Source organism: Porites lutea, chromosome 12 (assembly GCF_958299795.1).
Source record: "Porites lutea chromosome 12, jaPorLute2.1, whole genome shotgun sequence".
NCBI lineage: Eukaryota > Metazoa > Cnidaria > Anthozoa > Scleractinia > Poritidae > Porites > Porites lutea.
The window spans coordinates 16289458-16296957 of NC_133212.1; the positions used below are offsets into that span (position 1 = coordinate 16289458).

The following is a 7500-nucleotide window of genomic DNA, read 5'->3' on the forward strand; positions in this document are numbered from 1 at the left end:
GATCTGAACTCAGAGATTCTTAATGCGTACAGAACTGGATTGATGATGGAGTTAGTATAATTCATTAGAATTACGTATAACCAATAACTATGTGGCGGTATATAGACCTCATGATCGGCCACTAAACAGTTACCAATGAGTAGAGGAAGCCAGGAAAGTATAGCGGTCATAGATGCAAACAACAGCGTTTTTGTCAGTCATTTCGTATTCTGCGCAGATCTGTTTTGCTGCTGTAAAGTGATACTTCCCAGACTTCCCCAATGGAACTTCATCAAAATGCCAATGTTTAAGACACAAACAGCAGATAGAAATACCAGTGGGAAAAGAATCCATCCGTAAAAGGAAAGTCCTAGATGAAAGTAGTGTTCTGCGTTGTGGACAGCGCAAACAATGATGGCCAAAAACCATGTCGTTAAAATGATTATGAAATATTCTCGCACTGACAGTCTTCGGTGTTTCAATGGCCAATAGATGGCATAGAATCTTTCAAAGGATATGAAAACTGCAGAAATTAAAGATGAGTGCGTGAAAATGGTATGCAACACATGGACAAAAATATCTAACCTCATCTGCAGCTCATATGCATTTTCCCATAGCTGAAATGTAGGTCCGACTATCAAGTAAACATATAGCGGCATGCACACAGCTCCTAACATGGCATCAGAAAATGCCATGTTTATAACAAGAAACAAGCTTTTCCTGCGAAGCTTTCTATTAAATGCGAAAAGAACTACTGTTAACAAATTTCCAACGGCAATCAGTACGGCTTCCACTACAAAAGCACTGCATAGTACGATTGCTTCTGCCAAAGTGTGGTAATAGTCTTTGCTCGCACTGTTCGAGGCATTGGTAGCTGAAATATTTTTCATATTCTTGTTTCAGATAAAACCAACAGTTATCTAAAAAGTTACAGAGTGCGCCTGATTTCAGTCAAATATGAACGGAAGAACTTAACAGAATGAGCGACGAGAGAAATTTATAAAGTCAATGCAAAGCAGGTGGACAAACGATTTACACTTGGGTCAACTACCCCAAAGTTCAGTGCAAATATCAGCAAACTTGTTTTGGACCTCCTTCAAGAGGCAGCCCAGGGATGCCAATTCCACACGCCCAATAGATAGTGGAATGATACACAGCATAGAGTTAAACCTTGGTTACCTGAAATTGGTTCTTATAATTAGGAAGCATGATTCGCTGCACGGCGTCCAACCACCCGTGAGAGACGTCACAAAAAGCGTTGTAAAGAAGCTCGCCTTGTTTGCTTTCCGCTGTGCTCTTGGCTGGGGAAGCAAACACGTAGCAGAGTTATTATTATAATCTTTTTATTATTATTATTTTTTTCTTTGTCTGTAGAAGCCAAGCATTCCTCATTTGTAGAGGATATCCAGGAAAGAAAATGCACACTAAGAGAATCCGAAGAGAGAGAGAGAGTTAAGGTTAAGCCGAGTTTACAGTTGTAGATCACTCGAATGTGTACGTAATGTGTAACTCAGTATTTGCGCTTAATTGCATGGATAATCTTTCAGTGAATCAGTCTCGCTCGCTTCGGGTATAGTTAGAGAATTTTTGTGAGGGAATCATCCACATAACACCTTTAACTTAACTTTTTGCCGACAACTTGCCCATTGCTATCAGTACAGCTTTCACTACAACAGCACAGCATACGATTGCTTCTGACGTAAAAGTATATTTTGTCCTCCGCCGCGAAAGAAGAGTTATAGTTTGAGCCTTTTGTTATTATGCAAAAATTTGATACTTCCAAAAAGTATGTACAGTATTTTAGCTCATATGTCACGATAGCTAGCTAGGCCGCCACGGACTTAAAACTCCAGAATTATATTTAATATCACCTTTGCGTTGGTCTTCCTGCTTGTTTGTTTGCAGGGTACAGGTAATTTGTTTCGAGCAGTTAGTTGCAGTACAACCTGCTATCATAATTATAATCAATAATCAAAATAGAAGTTAAAAAAATATATATTTTTTATATGTTCATTTGCAAAATTTGCAAAGTCACTAATCTTCTTTTTCTTCCCCTTTTTTTCGATCTCCAAAATAAAGAATTTTCCTTGTTTTTTATTCTCCTTCAACAAATACTGGATATCAAGTCTGCCGGCGGAAAATTATACTTAGAACGACCAAAAAGGCTATGAAACTATTCTTATTCTTATCATGACATCGTAACACGGCAAAAACCACAACCATTTGTGCCTATCAAGGTGGTGGGGGATGGAGACTCCAGAAACTGATGGGAACGTTACGCAAATCATCAAAATTTATTTGCTGAAGTTTCGAAATGTTACTACATGTTTGAATAGATACCAACTAAAAACGATTTTTTAAAGAGTGTAGCCTAGCTTGGCAAGAAAACGTTCCACACTGTTCCTATCATAAGGATCCCAAACAAACTGTGTGACAGTTCGTATGTTTGAATCTAGAGGAAATGGGAAATGTATGAAGACTGGATAACGAAAGATTTCAAATTATATAGCACTTATTAACCGAGGTTGAGGTCATTACAGAGAAATCTCAGACCGTGGCCAATACATCATGCCCGAGGTCTGAGATTTCCCTGTTATGAGTAAATAAGTTATTTATTATATGGCCTTTTTAGCGCTAGTCTTAAAATCAATACAATAAAAAAAAGAACAAAACAACAAAAAAAAACACGCACACCAAAAGTGACTTTCAACATCCGCCCCGAAGAGGACATTCGAGGTCGTGTTCCCTGAACGGAAACGAAGCTGGCCATGCGATCGAAACCTCAAGACACGGTTTCTTTAACGATGGGAAATTTTAGACCTAAGCCTGGGTCAAGTAATACCAATAACTGAAACAAAACTGAATGCAAGGCTGGCACTACGGCAAAGGGCTTCTTCTTTTTTCCAATAACTGGTCGGCGGATAACTTAAAAAACACGTCACCTCACTGAGTTGTACACTTGAGCCCGAGATACAGTCATGTGGCACTGGTCTTGATACTCTTTTGGATTGCTGTCAATTGCCCAAAACATGGAAGTCCCCTATCGACTTAAACACAGATTGTATATGCCTCGGACTCCTAGCTAATAATGCCCGGTCATTAAAAGAAAATCTTGCTTGCTTAGCAGCCAATCAGAGCGCACGTACTATTATAGCTATATGATAAAAATGTACTATACTGCGGTGAATTATTACTTATAAGATCAAGATATACTACCGGAAATATTGCCTATTGGCATTACGACCTACGCACCCTGTGTTGACCCAGTTTGAAAGGTAAACTTTTCATGAACTGATAAAATTCGACTTTTGAATAACCGTCGAACTTATACCATTTGGGTATTAAGTTCGGTACATGAAACATAAGAAAAATTGGACGTTCGAACCGGGCTTAAATGCCGCGCGTTGCATAAAATTTAACTTAATTATCACTCTTTTCACCTTCCTCGAATACCTTCAGGCTAGTGTTCCCCGGCGTTCTAGTGCAAAAAGATTGACTTTTATAATATATGGTTACAATATAAAGTACCAGTCAGTTCTACTGCATATACGTCCTGGTCTTGCACTTATTAATCCCTTACGCTCTAATATCAACATGCACATTCTCAATATTGTTTTTCATACAATTCTTATGGTACTTCTAGAGAGAATTTGTTTAAACATCGAGGCATTTCATCTAGAGTGATCGTTACCTTCATTCTCATGACCTGTATGTTTGATCAGACTGTGTTATTGTTAGGAGAAAATCATGATGCTGGTCATTATTAAGAAACGGTCCAGATAAGAACGATAGCACACTGTAAAAACAGACCAGTTATGGTAACTATACTAAAAGGTTATAACCAGTTGCAAAAGGTAATTTTAACCTAAAATAAACTAGTTAAAATCGTAACCTTTATGTTATTGGCTAGATTAACCAATGATCAGCAGTTGTTGTGACGGTTATAATTCCGTTAGAATATCGACTGGTCAAAATAACTTTTCATGGCAGTCAAAATAACGAAACCAAATGGTTAAGCAAATGGTAAAAATGTGCATCTAACCTGAAATCAATTGGTTAAAATCTTTAACTATTTGTTGGTCATGACTAACCAATAACGATCCGTTATTTAGAGCTATGAAGTAGGTTAAACACTGAATGGTCAAAACTGACTTTTCCGGGGGGTTAAACTGAACGGAAAACCACAGAAGGAAATGGCTACACAAACGGCGGGTATGAGTTTACAACAACAGATCATAAAAGCCTTGTACCCAACCTTCAACGCAGACTTTTCCCTTACGCTGAAGAAAGAACAAATAATCAGCATTTATTATGGGATTTAGGATAGGTTAAGATTGAATAGCCAAATCAACTTTCCCCAACAGTTAAAATATTTTAAATGACTTGCATCCAACTCGCGTCTTGCTTCAATGACTGGGCTGGTACGCGCGCGCGAGAGGCGAAGTCGCGTGACGCGAGGACTATTTTCTTCTCTGACGTTTCCCTCGACGGACTAGCCGAGAAAACTAATCGTCATCTAGGTGAAATGATTCTTCAAGATGTCCTGTACAGGTTATGCCATTCAACTCAATGCTGAGCACCTCGAAAAGCCAACAGCTATCCTCGCGTGTTTTCAAAAAATACTTTCGTGTTTTTCACCGGTCACAAAATTTTTCTCGCGGCTTCGCCGCTCGTTCTCGCGCGATTCGCGCGCGAATTTCGCGACTACGCCGCTCTTGCGCCCGGCTCGACAAAACCGCCATGCTACGCAGGCTATAGGCGAGTTTACTCGAAAAACAACTGAGGGTTTTCAGAAAATGTTGCATTGTTTCCTGTCAACTGTAGTATGTTTCTTAACACCTTGACGTTAATCTACTTAGCTAGCCAATGAGAGACTTGGAATTTCAAAATCAATGCCAAATTCGGCGCTCATAGTTCAGTTTTTTAGTTTAACCGCCTTGCGCCAAGCTGAATTCAGTGCTCTTGGTTCATTGCTGCGAAAAGAAACATTTTATATTTCGCCTGGATAAAGCCCCTGACTTAAAAGTCAATGGGAGCTCGTTTCTTAGCCACGGACAGCAATGGAGATGTGGCAAGTAAAAAGGTAATGTGATTTCAAATTTATGCAAGTCCGAAGATACCCTGCGAGCAGAGTCTCCTTCGATCTTCCTAGATAAGTCGACTTATCTAGGAAGATCGAAGGAGACTCTGCTCACAGGGTAGTCCGAAGACAACGTCTTCAGAATAGATCTCTCACTTGAATTTCAGTCTTTACTGCTTCTATAAAATTCTTAGCTAATGAGTACCTTGCAAATCTTTTATTCAAAGGAGGATGATAAGAAGATCATGACAAAATTTACTTCAGTTGACCGCCTGAAATAGATAAGCAAAATATCTGCCCCGTCGACTAAAGACAAATGAACACAGGCAAAATCTCGAAGACTTGTTTCACCGACCTTTACTGAAACAGCATGACCGGTATGTATTGCTTATTTTTAAACAGAACTCTAAATCGTTTTTAAAATTATCTTTTTGCAAATAAATAGACGCGTTTTGAGACAACCCCACGCACTTGCGTGGCCCTTTAAAGTTTTCTAAATGTTCAGTACTGTTGCATAGATTTTCCGGTCTTCGGATGACCATCTTAATTGCAATATTGTACGGCTGTTACAGAGCTATCATACGCTATTACAAAGCTTTTTTTTAAATGTAGCTTTGTATCGCGCGTTGCTCACGATGACCACGCACACGCGTGCGTGCGTGTTCCCCACAGGCGTATCGCTGAAAGACTGTAATTTTTTTGTGCGTTAACCAGTGAACTTAAAAACGAAATATTTTCGTTTATTTCAGAAATATCACCAAATTTGAACGACTGAGGGAATAAACAACTTTGAATGAAGCTCGGCGAGTACCCATATTTTCATTACAAGCAAGACAAGTCCTGATCCGGCGGATAAGTTACCCTCAACGAGCCACTGCTTGGAACAGGATCTTTTTTTGCTTTCTAGTAGAAAAACATGGCTTGTGGAACAATGAAGGGCACTGGTAGTTTTTAGATCATATGCTTCGCTTCAATCATTAGCCAAAGAAAGAAAGTTACATTTACAGTGGGTGAGGAGGTAACTCTTCACTGGCAAGATCTTACAATTATTATATCATTGAATCTCACGAAATTCTTAATTCCCTTTGTATTTGACAAAGTATGTTTGGCAGGAAAGGCACTTATACCTTAAGGGTTTAATTCAATCAAAGTACTGTATCACTATTGACCCTGGAGTTACTTGAATTTTTTCTGCTTAAGGATGTTTCGGTTTTACAATCATATGCCAGTGTACAAAGTCTTGTTTTGCAGTCTTGTGAGAGACATGCAGTATTCCAATTTCAATTTGCTATAGTTTAGGAAGCAGGGCTGATTGTTTAATCGTTCCTTGTTCTGCTTTAAATACTTGTATTAAGAAACATAAGCATTTTTTACTTGCAATGTTGTATGATTATCTTTTTTATGAAGTTATTGGTCAACTATGTTGTTGCTGTTGTTTGTAGAGAACGGTTAACATAACCATTAAAAATGTTGCTGAAGACTATTATTGTGAGGTTAATGTAATTCATTATTATCAGTTAAAACAACCGTTTTCTTCTAACCCATATCGAATGGTTAAAGCTACCACCTCTTGACTATTTTAAATGGGTTACCACAGATTCATTACTAGTACCCAAAAAACTGGTTTACCATGACCACAAAAAATGGTTATTATAACTTATCTGTATGGGTTGAAACATATTTATCTTTTTATTTCGGTTATAACAACTAAAAATTTAAAGTTAGTTTAACCAAAAAGTAGAGGTTATGACAAAGAAGTCATAAGAAGTGGCGTGGGCTGTGGTATGAACAACCATTTTTAAGGGTTAATGTAACCCATGAAGAAAAGTTATTTCAACGGGAATAAAAAATGGTTAACCTGAACTATATTTTTTTGCTTACTGTAACCTAATAAAATACGGTTACCTGGGATTCAAACCTTAACCATTTTTTTGAGGTCACTATAACTGGTCACTTTTTACAGTGCAACAACGGCAACGAACATGTTGGAATGCAAAAAAGGTGCCAACTTTTCTATTGTCTGTACTTACTTCTGATTGGCTTAAACAGCAAAAGTTAACAAAACTTCATAACGCGGTACATATATTCAAGACATCCTTACTTTCCAACCATCTTCCATATAACAAAATCTAGTATCAGTTTGAATAACAAAGAAGTCCTATGTGGGGAACATGTAAAATTGTAAACTTTTCTTGGCTATTGTTTTCAACTCTTATGATTGGTCAAAATCTTCTAACACAAAAAAACACCCTTTCAAAGTGGAGTGTAAACGCATTTTATTGCGTAAAGGGCCTTCACGTAGGTTTATGCATTCTCTGTGTAAAAATGAGAACATTTCTATGTGGGGAAGGCACCGTTGCCGCATAGCAAAAGAAATTGCTATCTACCTTACCCGGATCATTACTTAAGGCTCTAATGTTGATTTAAGTTTGATTGAGCAG

The 7500-nt window shown here is 38.1% G+C and overlaps 1 long non-coding RNA gene across 1 annotated transcript; it reads left to right on the forward strand.

The window, feature by feature from the left end:
- The first annotated feature begins 4911 nt into the window (after nt 1–4911).
- On the forward strand, nt 4912–6033 carry LOC140921329 (uncharacterized). The gene is made up of 3 exons (XR_012164006.1): nt 4912–5062; nt 5287–5436; nt 5809–6033. It is a non-coding gene; the product is annotated as an uncharacterized lncRNA (long non-coding RNA).
- The last annotated feature ends 1467 nt before the right edge of the window (nt 6034–7500 follow it).